General features: G+C 47.8%; 1 long non-coding RNA gene across 1 annotated transcript; it reads right to left on the bottom strand.

The window, feature by feature from the left end:
• Positions 1–449: 449 nt before the first annotated feature.
• Positions 450–12,445, bottom strand: LOC122494334. The gene is made up of 2 exons (XR_006300141.1): positions 10,036–12,445; positions 450–1,145 (listed from the first exon to the last, which is right to left on the bottom strand). It is a non-coding gene; the product is annotated as an uncharacterized LOC122494334 (long non-coding RNA).
• Positions 12,446–14,241: the final 1,796 nt, after the last annotated feature.

Genomic DNA, 14,241 nt, shown 5'->3' with positions numbered 1-14,241 from the left:
AATTGCCCTCAGTGAGACAGGGGCTGCCTATGAACAACCCGCCCTGGAATGCGCCCTCGCTGCCCTGACTGCCCATTCCATTGACTGACCAATGCGAGCACGCGCAGCTGCTCTCCTTCCGCCAGGTGGGACCCACTTCTGGTGCGGTTCCTGCTCTGGAGCTGCCCGGGAGACGAGGCTAGTCTCCACTTGAGGTCACATCCTTCTTGGTACCCGCCCTGCCCCGTGCTGCTTCCTTCACTGACTCAGGACCCTACAATCCTGTCATGGGCTCTGCTTCCGGGGGATGCAACCCCAGTCACTTTCCCTTTTGCCTTTTAATGTTTCCTCTTTCCTTCTCTTTCTCTTCAGGAAATCGAGAGAGCATCATTTCATGGAAACCAAATTAGGAGACTGGCCAGCAGCATTGGATGAAGAAGGAGTCACAAAATCAGGACTAAAGAGTGCTCTTTGGCGTTGGCATTTCCAAGGTTTATTGGTACCCTTCTGTCTAATTGAATATCAAGGTATGGTTAAACTTCACCTTCCTCCTTTATGGCTGGGTCTGTAAATCTTAAAAAAAAACAATCGTTAATGGTAGAAAAATGCCAGGCAAGTCAATAATCTTGGCTTAGCTTAGTTTCCCTAGCTACAAATTAAGGTTTTTGAGCTAGAGAATCTATCCAAAATTCTGTGATTCCAAGAGCATATCCTTGTGTGATCTTCTGCAGGTAACAGTCCCATTTACCAAGCTTTCATACGTGCCCTACCACAGTGCTAAGCAGGCCATGTGAAGTATCTATTTCAGTCCTCACAGCCACCTGTGAGGTAGGAAGTATATTACCCCCCTTTTGTTGTACTAACTTGTCCGCATGCTGAGGCCTCCTGGGTTTGTATCTCCAGCCTGGACCTCGCCCTTGAATCAGCCGGCTTCGGTGTCTGTCAGTTCTAATCATATAACGCCTGTATGAGTCCAGGCTCCCATAATAAAATGCCACAGATGGCGGGGGTGGGGAGGGGGAAGCTTGCTCATCAGTCATTTATTTCTCGTAGTTCTGGGGGCTGGACACCTGAGATCAAGGGGCCAGCACGAGCAGGTTATGGTGGAGCTCCTCTTCCTGTGTTGCAGATGACTATCTCCTTGCTGTGGCCTCACCTAGTGGGGGCTGGGGAGAGTGAAAGAGAGTGAGAGAGGATTAGGGCTTTGGCATAGGAATTTTGGGAGGGCACAATTCAGTCCATAGCAACCTCTGACCAATAATCAATCACACTGGGGCTCAACCTAGCCTGGGAATTCTAGTAGATACTGTAAAATATGCCTCAAGGTTATCCCCCCCAAAAGGTGAGGGAGCTGGGCTATTTATCCCCTGGATCCTGGCAGTCATGGGTGAAGGGCTGCTTCGAGGAAGTGCTAACTCCCCGGGGCTTCTGGTCTCCTGTGTGAGCTGAGCATGCTCCAGTGACCAGAAAAGGCCACCACGCAGCATAGCAGGTGCTTGTAGTTGAAGCCATTGGGTCTGCTTGCTCAGGTGTGGTACGTTCTGAGGGAATAGGGAGAGAAGGTGGGACCCCGGGGCATGCCAGCTCTCAGATCTGAGTGGAGGGGAGGAGGTCCGGGTGACTTCAGAGGGGGAAGTTTCCGTGGAGGGGTGGGCGCAGAAGCCCCAGTGGAGGGAGTTGCTGACAGACAAGCAATAGGAGCGGAACTGACATGAGGACATCTCCTGAGTGAAGCAGGTGGGAGCCTGGGGTCAGGAGACAGCGTTCTTGTCCCCAGATGGGAGACTTAGGAGCGTGCTTTTGCACTGATGGGAACGCTCAGGGGGTGAGGCGGTGGTGGGTGGTGCAGAATGGATGATCCAGGGAGGGAAGATTGGACGTGTGAAAATTTGAAGACAGATTAGAGGCTAGAGTCCAGACACACACGGAGTGACTGGTCTGTGGGAAGTTGAGAGCCTCTTTCGAGCTGTGAAATGAGGGAGGGAGGGGAGGTGGGACCAGCTCAAGGGGATTGGTAAGGGATGATTCATGAGCTTGGTTAATGCCTTTAGTTTTTCAGGGAGATATAGGCAAGGTCAGGACAAAGGAGTGAATGGAAAGAGGTGGGGGGGCATTGGCATTGTCACCCCATTTATTCTATGTTTTTGAGTTATGTGAGCAAGAATAGTTTATTTCCATTTATACAGAAACACCTCTCTTAGCTATCAAGATGACTATTTTCTTTGATCGAAAATAAATACACCTCAGAAGCTTCTACACACTTAGTAACTTTCTCATGGTCTTGAAATTACTTATTGGTTTCTCTTGTCAGCATCGTGTGAATGCCAAATGCAAAATATACTAGTGTTTTTGAAGGGGCAATTTGGAACCGTTAGTGAAATCAACAAGGCATGTAGATTTCGACCCAACAATTTCATGAAATTCGGGTACTTTCATGCTTGGAAGGCAAAAGGAGAAGGTATTAAAGAGAGATTAAGAGACATAAGGAAAGAATTTCTCAGGTGTTGGCAAGAGATGAACAGCTAACATTTATTGAGCACTTACTATGATCCCGGCTGTCGATGAAGGTTTTCCAGTCATTTACTTCCGCACTGCTATGAAGGAGTGATATGATTATCCTGGGTTTACAAATGAGGAATAAGAGGCTCAGGAAGGTATTAGGTAAGCTACCACAAGTTACAGGACTGTGGTGGAACTAGTAGAAGTAAGTTCTCTCAGGTCAGTGCCTGTCTCGACCTCATTTCTTCACTTAGCCTTGTCATGTGACTCTCACCTCTGTATATTCTTAAAAAAACAAGCTACCCCCCCAGCTTTACCGAGATATAATTGGCATGCAACGTGGTGTAAATTTAAGGTGTACATAATGATTTGATACATGTTTATGTTGTGAAATCATCACCACAATAGGGTTAGTTAACACCTCCATCACCTCACATAATTACCATTTCTTTTTGTGATGAAAGCATTTAAAAAGCTACTCTCTTAGAAGCTTTCAAGTGTACAATACAGTATTGCGAACTCTAATCATTATGCTGTATGATAGATCCCCAGAACCGACTCATCTTATAACTGAAGTTTGTACCTTTGGACTGACATCTCCCCACTTCCCCCAACTCTGCAGCCCCTGGAAACCACCATTCTAGTCTCTGTTTCTATGAGTTCGGCTTTTTAAGATTCCACATGTGGGTGACAACATACAGTATTTGTCTTTCTCTGTCTTATTTCCTCATTACCCCATTTCTCTGGTCCTGATGCACCACCAAAGCCCAAAGCCAGAAGACGCGCAGGACACCAGGAACTTGGGTGGGGCTGGTATATTTCTTTGCAAATTCCATGACAGAAAAAAAAAAAAGTCTCACCTCCCACAAACAGATAATTACATGTTAATGAAGCTGATCACCAAATGACAGTGATGAAAAGGAGATTTCTACACTTTAGGAAGTGACTTATAATGATACACACTCCCTTTTCCTCTCCTTCTGTCTTATCTAAAAAAAATGGCAGAAGGAGTTGCATGTGTCATGTAATGTTCTTCATTTACTGCTGTGCTGTGGTTTTCAAAGCTAGCATTCTGCACAAGTGTATTAATTTGAGTATAAAGTCCTTTTGTGCTAAAATGATGGGTACAGGAACATATAAAATTACATATTTTTGTTGTCTTTGATATAAAATGGATACTCAGGCGGTCCAACATGACAAATGATAACTTCCGCGACAAGAAATAAAGATGTCTAAAGAGTCTGAGAGTTAACATTATGAGTTGTAGTTAGATGCGGTGACACTCAATTTGGAGCATGATAATAACTTTTCAGAGTTCCTGACTTATCCCCTCTGCCTGCCATCATATGTACTTCTATATAGTTTATGGTTTTAATATTATTCCACGGGTTTGTCCAATCGTATTACAATGAAATTCCTCTCAAAGAAGAGCCAGCTGAGTAATGACGAACAACGTTTGCATTTAACTTAAGGATAGATTCTGTGCTGAAACTGAGCGCTCGGACCCCTTGCATTTCCTTAGGTGAGGATGTAGAGAAGCTAATCAATTTGGCCATGAAAAGCAGTTTGTGACTTTGCACATTCTGTACTTAAGCCCAGGGAGAAATTGAAATTCCATGTACTCTCCTCTGGAACACCAGAGATTTTAGTCCAGAGGGGGCTTAGAAACTGCTATACATAATCAAACGTGCAAACGCCTTGTTCACAATTGCTAGTGTTTTCCATCACACACATGGGACTGGATTCTTAACGAGCTGCTGGGAATTTCATGTAGTTTATTTAGGGTGTCAAATCCCAGGAAGATGAATTGGGGCGAGGAGGTGGGCACGGCTGAATGGGGAGTAGCAGTGTGCTTTGGTCAGAGTGATCTAGTAATGGCCAAGAGTGGTGTTCCTGCCCCAGGCCTGACATTCTTGTGTGTGTGACATTCCTCTGTGGATGGAGGCGCTGTCCTTCTCTGGACAAGGGAAAAAAAAAATCAAGGGTTAGGATGGGAATAGCCCCAAGGTTCCTCTCCGTTCAGATAGGCTAGGAGTCTACAACCCTAGGTCTGACCTCTGTTCCTTCTTGCAGAGTCCACTGTATCATCTGGGACTCATCAAGCAGGCAAGGGATCCTTAATGGAAAATTCATTCCCATACTTTAGTGAGGGCCCCAGACAAGACAAGGAGAGTCAGGGGACGGAGCGAAATGGTAGCTCTGCTGGGTTTTTAATTACCACTGGTGGTTCAGGCTGGAGAAAGGCCTTTTACTTTAAAGACAGGGTGCTTGTAATGGAAAAAAGCATGCAGGTCAGTCTGTGGGCAGATCTGATCATTGGCTAAATAGGCGGGGCATTGAGGGGATGACTGAAGGGGGGGTGTCCTGCTACACTGCTTTCTTGAACTGCAACGTGGTATTGTGATGTTAATACGGAGCAAGCAGCTGTCAAGAAATTATTAAAAATTAGCAATGGACCGAGGAAACGCAGGATGACAGATTGGTGCCCAGGGTGCTGGGGGAAAGAATAATTTACAGCCTTCAAGTGAAATCTCAGGTTGTTTGTTCTGCACTTCTGGAAGCCCAACACAACATTTGCAGCACGTGTTGGATAAATTAACCTTTTGTTAATGTTGGAAGCTGCTGTCAGCCCCTCCCCCTCCCTTTCTCAGCTTCAGCCATGAGAGGGGTGTGCAAGGGGGTGCGGAACGACCCTGTCCCCGCCTGCCTCATAGCTCTCTCACGGGGTCCCCGGGTATTGCAATACTGCTGTCTCACTGCCTTCTGGACTGGAAGCCCCATGAGAGCAGGGACTGTGTCTGTTTTGTGTTTCTGGTGCCTGGCACATCGTGGGTGCTCAGTAAATACTCGTAGCACGCCCAGCTCCTGGGAGCAAGCTCTTCGTGAAGAGCAGACCAGACCAGACTAGGAGGAGATGAGTGGGTGAGACAGCTTGTGACCCCCATTTCCCCCGCTGCAGACTCCCTCCCGGAGGCAGAGGAGAGCAGAGCTCATCTCTGGAGCTTCTCTTTGTTCTCGCTCATCTGCCTGTGGTGCTGGGGGTCAGTGGCTGAGCAGTGTGATTTTTCTGCAGCTCCTGCGTGGAGGAAATTCAGCGGCACGGGTGCCCCTCCCTTGTGCATCCCCGAATGAGCTCTCGGACTGGGCATCATCAAGGCCAACCCAAGGGCATTGGGGGTGGGGGGTGGGGAGGGGCCACCGTGCCCTGCAGGGCTACTGCCTCCCAGAGGAAGGCAGGGAATGTCTGTGGCTCCGCATTTGGAAGCCAAGTAACCGGTGTTTCTGTGCTCACATTCTCATATGGACGTTATTCAGCTTTTACTAATTGGCTTTACAATTTTCTCAGTAGTTAATATTCATCTGTCAAAGATGGAAGCATAAATAAATAACTTTGGTTCAAGCACACCTTCTTATTAGACCATACATCATGTGAGAAAGTTCGCATTCTTTAACCAGGAAGATGAAATTAGAAACATCTTGAAAAAGCCTTCTTGTTATCAATCATGTCATCTTGAACATGTTTCGAAGCCTGCTGCTGGCATCAAGAATAGATGTTTTATTCAAAAGAATGTATTTAAGGAAAATGACAGCACTTTTCGATTTGAGTTTTTTAAAAACAGGAAATCTTTCAAGTCCTCCTGACTTGAGCATTCTAACGCCTCAGAGGATGTGTGGAATGGTTCTAGCCTTTTCTGGATGTACTCATAAGGGTGGAGAATTTTCTGACCCTTTAGCAAGGGTGTGGGGCAAAAAGACAGACGTGTGGTTTGGCTGAATGTCCTGGGTCTTGTGTGGCTTTGAAAAAGTCACTTACCCTGTCTGGCCTCAGTCTATTCATTTATAAAATGAAGAGGTTGTATGAGATTAGTGTTTCAGCTCAGGCTTCTATAACAAGTTACCATATCCTGGGTGGCTTAAATAGCAAATATTGACTGCTCACAGTTCTGGCAGCTGGAAGTCCAAAATCAGGGTCCTAGCAGATCAAGGACCCGGAGAGAGCACTTTCCTTGGCCTGCAGATGGCCGTCTTCCTGTTGTGTCCTCATATGGTAGAGAGCATTGAGCAACATTCCATGTCTCCTCCTCTTTTTATCCAGGCGTGGCTCTCATCCTGAGGATCCTACCTCGTGACCTCATCTGACCCTAATTACTTCCCAAAGGCTCCCCCCCCCCCAAAAAAAAATGTCATCAGCACCTTCAACATTATTGGGCTTGGGATTTTCTTGCTCCTGGCTCACTGCCTCCTCCTTCCAGCCTGGGAACACACACACAGGGCTAGACATTCTCCAATGCCCCTCCAGCTCTGACCTGCTTGGCCCAGGAGAAATGGGACAAAAGGTTCATGTGGCTCTGTATCCAAACCCCTCCTCCCAAGATGGCTCAGGGTCTTTCCCAACTCCAGCCATGCCTACATTCAGTTACACAGTACAGTGTGTGCAGGGAGGTGGTCCCTGAACTAAGAGAAGAGGATCCTTGCCCCGGCTCTACCCACCTTGGGTAGTGACCTTGGGTAAGTCACTGCCCTTCCTGGGCTCACTCTCCCAATCCATAGAACAAGGCAGTTGTTGGATAGGCTGATCTCCAAAAGCCAAGATTTAATAATCCCTCTTGGAGTTACAAGGTAGCTGAGGTCGAGATGTATTTCTGTAAAACAAATGGAATCTAATCTTTTCCCCCCAAAGCCCAGATCCTATGGGGCAATGTGTTCCTTATTGGAAAGAGTTTAGAATCTGTCAAATGAATCCAGAAAATATAGGGACTCAGTGAATCAGGTAGGCCCCTTATCAGCACCAGAGGTCATTCTAGGGCAAGAATGTTCAAAGCTTTTCCCCTCCATGATGGTCCCAGAGAGCGATCCTGTCTGTATCCCTAAACTTGATTCTCATTTAAAAGCATGAACACAACTCCTCAAAATGCACAACTTAATTTTGAATTCTTTCCCTTCTTTACGCTTAAATATAAAGTCATAGTTTGTAAAAATGCATAAACACCGAACCTACACTCAACCATATGCTGCCAACCACACCCATCTGCCGCCCCGAATTCCCAGCATGACTGGCTGTCAAATACTCATCATGGACAGTTTGCCAAATGCCTCACAGCCAAACCTCACAGAAAATTAATAGTGTTAAGTATGTCTGTGACATCTCTTGTGAATCAGATGGGTCAGTTTATGACAACATGTTTCCCTCAACCCCTATTTGAAAACCGAAGGCATTAGGTTGGATTACTGGAGGCAGCGGCCAGAACAGAAATAAGGACAAATTCCAGTCCTGAGAGCCCACAGTCCAGCAGGACAGATATGCCTGTAAGCGACATGCAATGTATCCGAAACACTAAAATAATTGACAAGGGACCTCAGCAGAGGGAGAAGCACATGCTGGCAGGCAGATCACTGGAGGGCAGGCGTCTGGACCAGGCTCTGGAAGAGGCATGCACAGAAGTAGGACTTGAGGCCCCAGGGCGACAGTGCGCAGTGCACATTCCAGGAACAGCGGATGTGATTGCAGGTAGGATTGGGAAGGCTGGTTGGAGCCCAACCTCAAAGGCCTCGAATGCCAGCCTGAGGGCTGAAGCTCTTGTGCAAGAAGTGACCAACCCACTGTAAGAGCGGAGATTGACAAGGAGGGGAAATGTGGACTTTGGAGAAAAGACAGTCTGAGGTTCAAATCTTGGGTGTTCTGTTTCTCAGTTGGTGACCTTTGGCCAGTCCCTCAACCCAGCATCTCCATAATGGGGCACTTCCAGGTGGTACATCACCTTTTGCAACAGTGAGAGCCAACGTGTGTTGGTGCACACTGGGCCGTGCGTGTCTTAAACTTTCCATAACTCGTGTCACCTAATCTTCGGAATGACTTTCTGGGGGTCATTACCCCATTTCACAGGTGAGGACACTGGGACTCAGGCACAGGCCCCCGCTTTACACTGCTGAGCTTGAGAGAGCTTCCCACCTATGCGATGATGTCAAGGTGTTGCACACAGCCCAGTATTAGCACTCATCCCCCTCACGGTCTTGGGAAGAGCTGGGCGCATGCTATTAAGCATTTCCCACGAGCTGACTTATTTAATCTTTGCAATGGCCCTATGAGATTGGCACATTGCTTCCCCCATTATATGGGTGGGGAAGGCTGTAACTGTTCCTGTCACCTGATATCGGGAGAGCCAGGGTTTGGTTGATTTATCTGCCCTCCATCACATGCCCAGAGATTCCAATTTCATTGCCTGGCATGGAGTCAGGCATTGGTATTTCTTAAGGTTGCCCAGGTGATTCTGACGTGATCCTGGTGCTGTGAGCCCCCTGGCCTGGTAGCAAAGCTCCCAAGACTTTAAAAAACCAAAAACTCCAGGGGCACCTGGGTGACTCATTCAGTTAAGTGTCTGATTCTTGATTTTGGCTCAGGTCATGATCTCACGGTTCATGAGTTCAAGCCCCGAGTCAGGCTCTGTGCTGATATCTCGGAGTCTGCTTGGGATTCTCTCTCTCCCTCTCTTTCAGCCCCTCCCCTGCTTTTGAGCTCTCTCTCTCTCTCTCTCTCTCTCTCTGTCTAAACAAGTAAATAAATAAAAGCCCACAGAACTCCACATCCTTCTTTATCCACAGTGCCCAGGTATTCCCAAACCTAGACCTTTGTTCAGTAAACAGACTGACCTCCAACAAAACAAAGTTTGGATTGTGCTGTTACTGTTATTGTCTTTAAGAAAAGGGCAGAGGGAGAGAAGCTCTTTCAAACATGGAGATACCCGGTTGGGTCACAAAGTGCCCGGGTGAAGTAGCCTTGACCTCACCTGCCAGGTGTCTGTCATCGCCTGCTGGCACAGCCGACTTGATTTTCTAAGGGTATTTGGGGGAATATGGTCAGCGGGGCTCCTGAATGGAAGAAAGTATGGGCTTTGGCAGGAGAAGGCAAGGTTTTAATTTTATTTCTCCCCTTTGAGGAAAGAACCCCTGTCCGAGGGCTCTCAGAGACACTGGAAAAGGAGATTTGACTTTCAATCCTTCCGAATTAAGGAGATGAGTTTCGAAGATAATGTGTAACGTGGAAATTCACCTTGCTACTGCGTTCTGTCTCTTGGGGCAAGTGCTCTTCTGAGTTCGTACAGGGCCCCGGTCTCCGTGTGGTGGCCCAGCCTCTGTGGCACCCAGTGCGGCACAGCTAATACCTGCCCTGCTTTCCCACACCCACAGGACACAGCCTGGCCACCACGGGTGGAGACCTTTCCCTGTTTTTCAGAGAGGGTCGTGTTGTCTCCGTGTGGACACCTTCAAGGAGGGAAGGCCATCGACGGCCCCCAGGATCAGGCGATTCCTTCAAGTTGTGGTTCTGAAAAGTGGGTGAGCGCCTTGGGTGACTTACTTGACTTAAGCCTCAAGGTCGGTCTGGCCTTTGGCATTAAGGTCTGCCCATGCTGCCAGATACCTTTCGTGGTCTGTGCGGAGGTGGTTTCATCACCAACGAGGCTTTGCGTGGGCAGGGGCACCCTCCCACTGACCCCTGACCTCGTCGTTCTGCTAAAAGTGACAGTGATAATGATAATGGTAATAACTGCAGCTACTTACACATGCCAGTGCTGCTCCAAGCACTTTACAAACACCGTGTGCTTCATTTCTCACTGCAGTCCTCTGCGGTTGTTTACTTTATCTCCATTTTCCAGGGGGAGCCTGAGGCCCAGAAAACTCAAGAAGGTGGTCATCATAGGTGGCAGAGCCATTTTTCAACCTGGGTCTTCTTATTTCTAAGGCCTGTGCCCTTTCATTGCTCAGGAGTGCAGACCTAGGAAATTATTTTGTAAATTCAGTTGCAACACGCCCCTCGAAGAGGTTCTGTGTTTAGCTCAAATCTGCTTTCTGGAGGCCCTGCTGGCATGCATCATGGAGTCCATTTGATCAATGTTCCCCTTAAAACGTTCACAGTTCCAAATATAAAACTGAAAACACCAGCCCACCACAGGGATTTTTTTTTTTTTAAGGAAGAAACTGAAGTATCCAGTTTTAGACCTATAAGCAGTCTTAAAGACAGTGTCATGTAAGCTCCCCATTTATACATGAGAAAACTGAGGCCAAGGAGGGAGGGAGCAAACCGCCCAAGGTCGCGGAACAAGTTAGTGGTGGATCCGCACACTCGCAGTTTGCCTGTATCTCGGGTGGGTGCCACAGGGCTGCTGAGGGATGAAGTGTTTGTGACATACCTGGTCCAGTACTTGGTACTTAGAGGCAGGCCGTGTTGGGGGACAGGTGCTGAGGCCTGTCGGCAGTGCGGTGAGGGTGGAAGGGGAGGGGAGCGATCCCCGAGGTAGAGGCAGTGGGAGCTGGGAGTAGGCTCAGAAGGAGAGCTGTCAGAAATGGATGACTCCCAGGTTTCTTGGTTTCAACGCCTTTGAAAAGGGTTTCAAAAGATGAATAGGAGTTTACACAATGGACAGGACAGAGACAGGTCTTCTGCCCAGAAGGAATGGCCGTGTGAAGGCACATTGTACTGGGATGTGCTGGATGTACTGGATGTACTGGGGCGTGCAGCACAAGGCCTCTCTTGGACTCTAGTTACCCTGGTGAGGCACGGACCGTAACGAAACAGGCATCTTAGCAGCAGTGATGACTATAAATGCAGCAGGGAGAGAAAATGATCATCAGTGCTTGAAACAATGAAAGGTATTTCAACGCTTCATTCACAGACATCTTACGAGCTCCATCCAGAGGCTCTGAGTTAATGAAATTTAGGCAGCTCTCCACCCTCGCGACTTGCTCGTCCCCTTGTCACCCGAGCTGTGGGCCTGGGGGCTTCCTGGAGAACAGGGAAGCCCCAGGCCCTCGGTTCTCCCTCTGAGCTGCCTCTTGTACAGCTCTTAGGTGCCGCTGGATCAGAACTGGGGATGATGGGAGCAGTAGGTCTCCTCATCAGAGCTGCAGAGTGGTTCCAGCCATTCTTTCATTCCCTTCCCCAAATCTTATTGTAACCAGCCTGCAAACATCTTCATTTCTGACCAGATCACAGCAGCATGCAGAATGCCACGTACTTCGGAAGGCTAAACCAAGACCTGTCTTCTTTATTTTCTTTTGTTTTGGGGCTTTTATTTGTTCCATTTCCAGAGCTGATCCCAGGTCTTGAGGTCCTGGATCTGGGAGTTGCCTGCTGAAAAGGGGGTGTGTGTGTGTGTGTGTGTGTGTGTGTGTGTGTGTGTGTTTGTCTGGTCAGCATCTCAGCAGCAGAGCTGAGCAGGTGACCTGAAACCAGCCATGCCTGAAGCCTTCCTACTTACTGGGCATGTCTGACTTACAGCCCCTGTGTCCCTGTCAGGGATGCTCCAGATAAACAGGTCCAAGCACACCGGTACTGTCTGGTGAGCTCCTCATCACGCTCTTCCCCACCATATGGCAACCTGTGGGCACACTTGAAACCCTGGGTGCTTCGTCCCGCTGGGACCAGAGAGTTTGTTCCTGTAGGATCTAAGGGGGGCATTGAATGGCATGTGTCTTCTGTGTCGTCTCGCAGTTGCTGGGTGGAGAATTCGCTGCTGGAATCCGACCACCGGGGTGGTCTACGCAGCACCTAGGGCAGACCCTGTGCTGCCCCCTGTGAGTTCTGCACATGTGTCATCTCACCTCATTCCTCCTACAACATAGGTGGCCCAGAGAAGTTCAGGAACGTGCCCAAAGTCACACAGCCACTGAGGGCCAGAGCAGGGCCAAGGACCAGGACGGTCGGGCTGCAAAGGTGGTAGGTGAGCTCAACCCTGATGCAACAGCTGTCCCCAGGGTGTAGCTGTGGTACATCTACACCTTATCAGTTAGAGTGCATTCAAGACTTATTCTCCTAAATACATATGAATTGCAGAATGCCTGCAAAGGCTAGGAGGGATGAAGGCATCAGGGGGGAGCCAGAGGAAAGAGCCCATGATGGGGAGGGGTTCCCCCGCCTCTTCAGAAGAAGAAAACTCTTAAATTCTTTGTTTTGTTTTCTGAGAAAGGGAGAGTGGGGGAGGGCCAGAGAGAGTGGGACAGAGAGAGAGGGAGAGGGAGAATCCCACGCAGGCTCCATGTCCAGCGCAGAGCCCAACATGGGGCTTGATCTCACGACTGTGAGATCATGACCCGAGTCAAGGTCAAGAGTCAGATGCTCAAAAAACTGAGCCACCCAGGTGCCCCCAGAAGGAAACTCTAATGACTCAAGTTTATTAGAATGGAGGAGGAAGGGGTAGAGACATGTCTGACTATGTGAAGAACCCATGGGAAAGAACTAACTAGTTCTCCATGTCCCTGATTTGTAGCACTAAATTCTGTTTTGATCGATGGAAGGACCTTGTTTGTGATGCTCAAATGTGAGCAGTTGGTAGTGAGTGCTCTGTCACTGGAAGCATCCTATCAAAACAGAAACCCCTTGTCACTTCAGTGAGAATTTCAGTATTCACTAAGTGGGCTGGGGGCGGGCAGCAGTGACAGCCTTTTAGCCTAACATAGAACTGAGCCAAAGTTTTAATTAATTTCCCAAAGATTCCAGAAAACATTAGAGACAAACATAAAGTTTCATGGGACAAGATGTTCTTTCTGGCACTATTTATCATATTAGACATTAGAAACAACCCAGTGTCCCCAAATTGGGTATTGGAGAGGCAAAATATGGTACCACCGTGTAATGTAATATTCGTTTGTCATTCAGGTGAGGTTTAAAAACAGAATTTAAGAGGTGCCTGGGTGGCTCAGTTGGTTAAGCGTCTGGCTCTTGGTTTTGGCTCAGGTCATAATCTCATGGATCGTGAGTTCTAGCCCTGCATGGGGCTCTGCACTGACGGTGTGGAGCCTGCGTGGGATTCTCTCTCTCTCTTCCTCTCTCTCTCTGTCCCTCCCCCACTCGTACGCACTCTCTCTTAAAAGAAATAAACTAAAAAAAAAAAAAAAAAAAGAAAAAACTCACCACATGAGTAATGTGGGGAAATGGGAGTATGAAAAGTTGTATAAATGCATAGAAGTAAAAATGCAGAAATACGCACACACACGTGGAAATTGACTCAGGAACAGGAAAAAGTGAAGTGGAGACACAAGGACAAGATGTAAGCCATGATTAGGGTCTAGTGGTGAGCTAACCAGGGCCACATACCGTGATGTATGCCGCAGAGGTCCTCACCAAGGGCCTGCGTCACGTTTAAAACCAAAGCACATGTTATCACAATGTTATTTAAACTTTTTAAATGTTTATTTATTTATTCTGAGAGAGAGAGAGAGAGCAAGCACAAGTGGGGAAGGGGCAGAGAGAGAGAGAGAGAGAGGGAGAGAGAGAAACCCAAGCAGGCTCTGCACTGTCAGCACAGAGTCAGATGCAGGGCTTGAACTCACGAACTGTGAGATTATGAGCGAAAACCAAGAGTCAGATGCTTAACAGACTGAGCCACCCAGGAGCCCCAAAATGCTATTTTTGAAGACTAGAACGGCACAGGGAAAACACAATATCCAGTTAAGTGAAAAATGCAGGATGTGAAAATAGGCATATATTATGACCCTAATTATGCACATATGTTTAGTTATTTATTCCCTATTTGTTTCCTGGAAAACACTGACAACAGCATAGGTGAACACACATGAGCATGCCCTCCCCCGTGTCCTCAGGGGAAGCCTAAAGCCAGGGTCTGAAAATGCTGTTGGTCATCCTGGGCTGTAAGGTTGTGGGTAATTTCATTTTTTGGCTTTGCTTCAGTATTCTTCAGTATTTTCTTCAGTATTTTCCTAATTTTTGTTTTGTTGTTTCCTAGTAATGTTTATATAATCAAGAGGGAA

This window comes from Prionailurus bengalensis, chromosome E2 (genome assembly GCF_016509475.1).
Source record: "Prionailurus bengalensis isolate Pbe53 chromosome E2, Fcat_Pben_1.1_paternal_pri, whole genome shotgun sequence".
NCBI classification, from domain to species: domain Eukaryota; kingdom Metazoa; phylum Chordata; class Mammalia; order Carnivora; family Felidae; genus Prionailurus; species Prionailurus bengalensis.
Note: the sequence above shows the minus strand (reverse complement) of the source record. Positions and strands in the feature narration are given on the sequence as shown.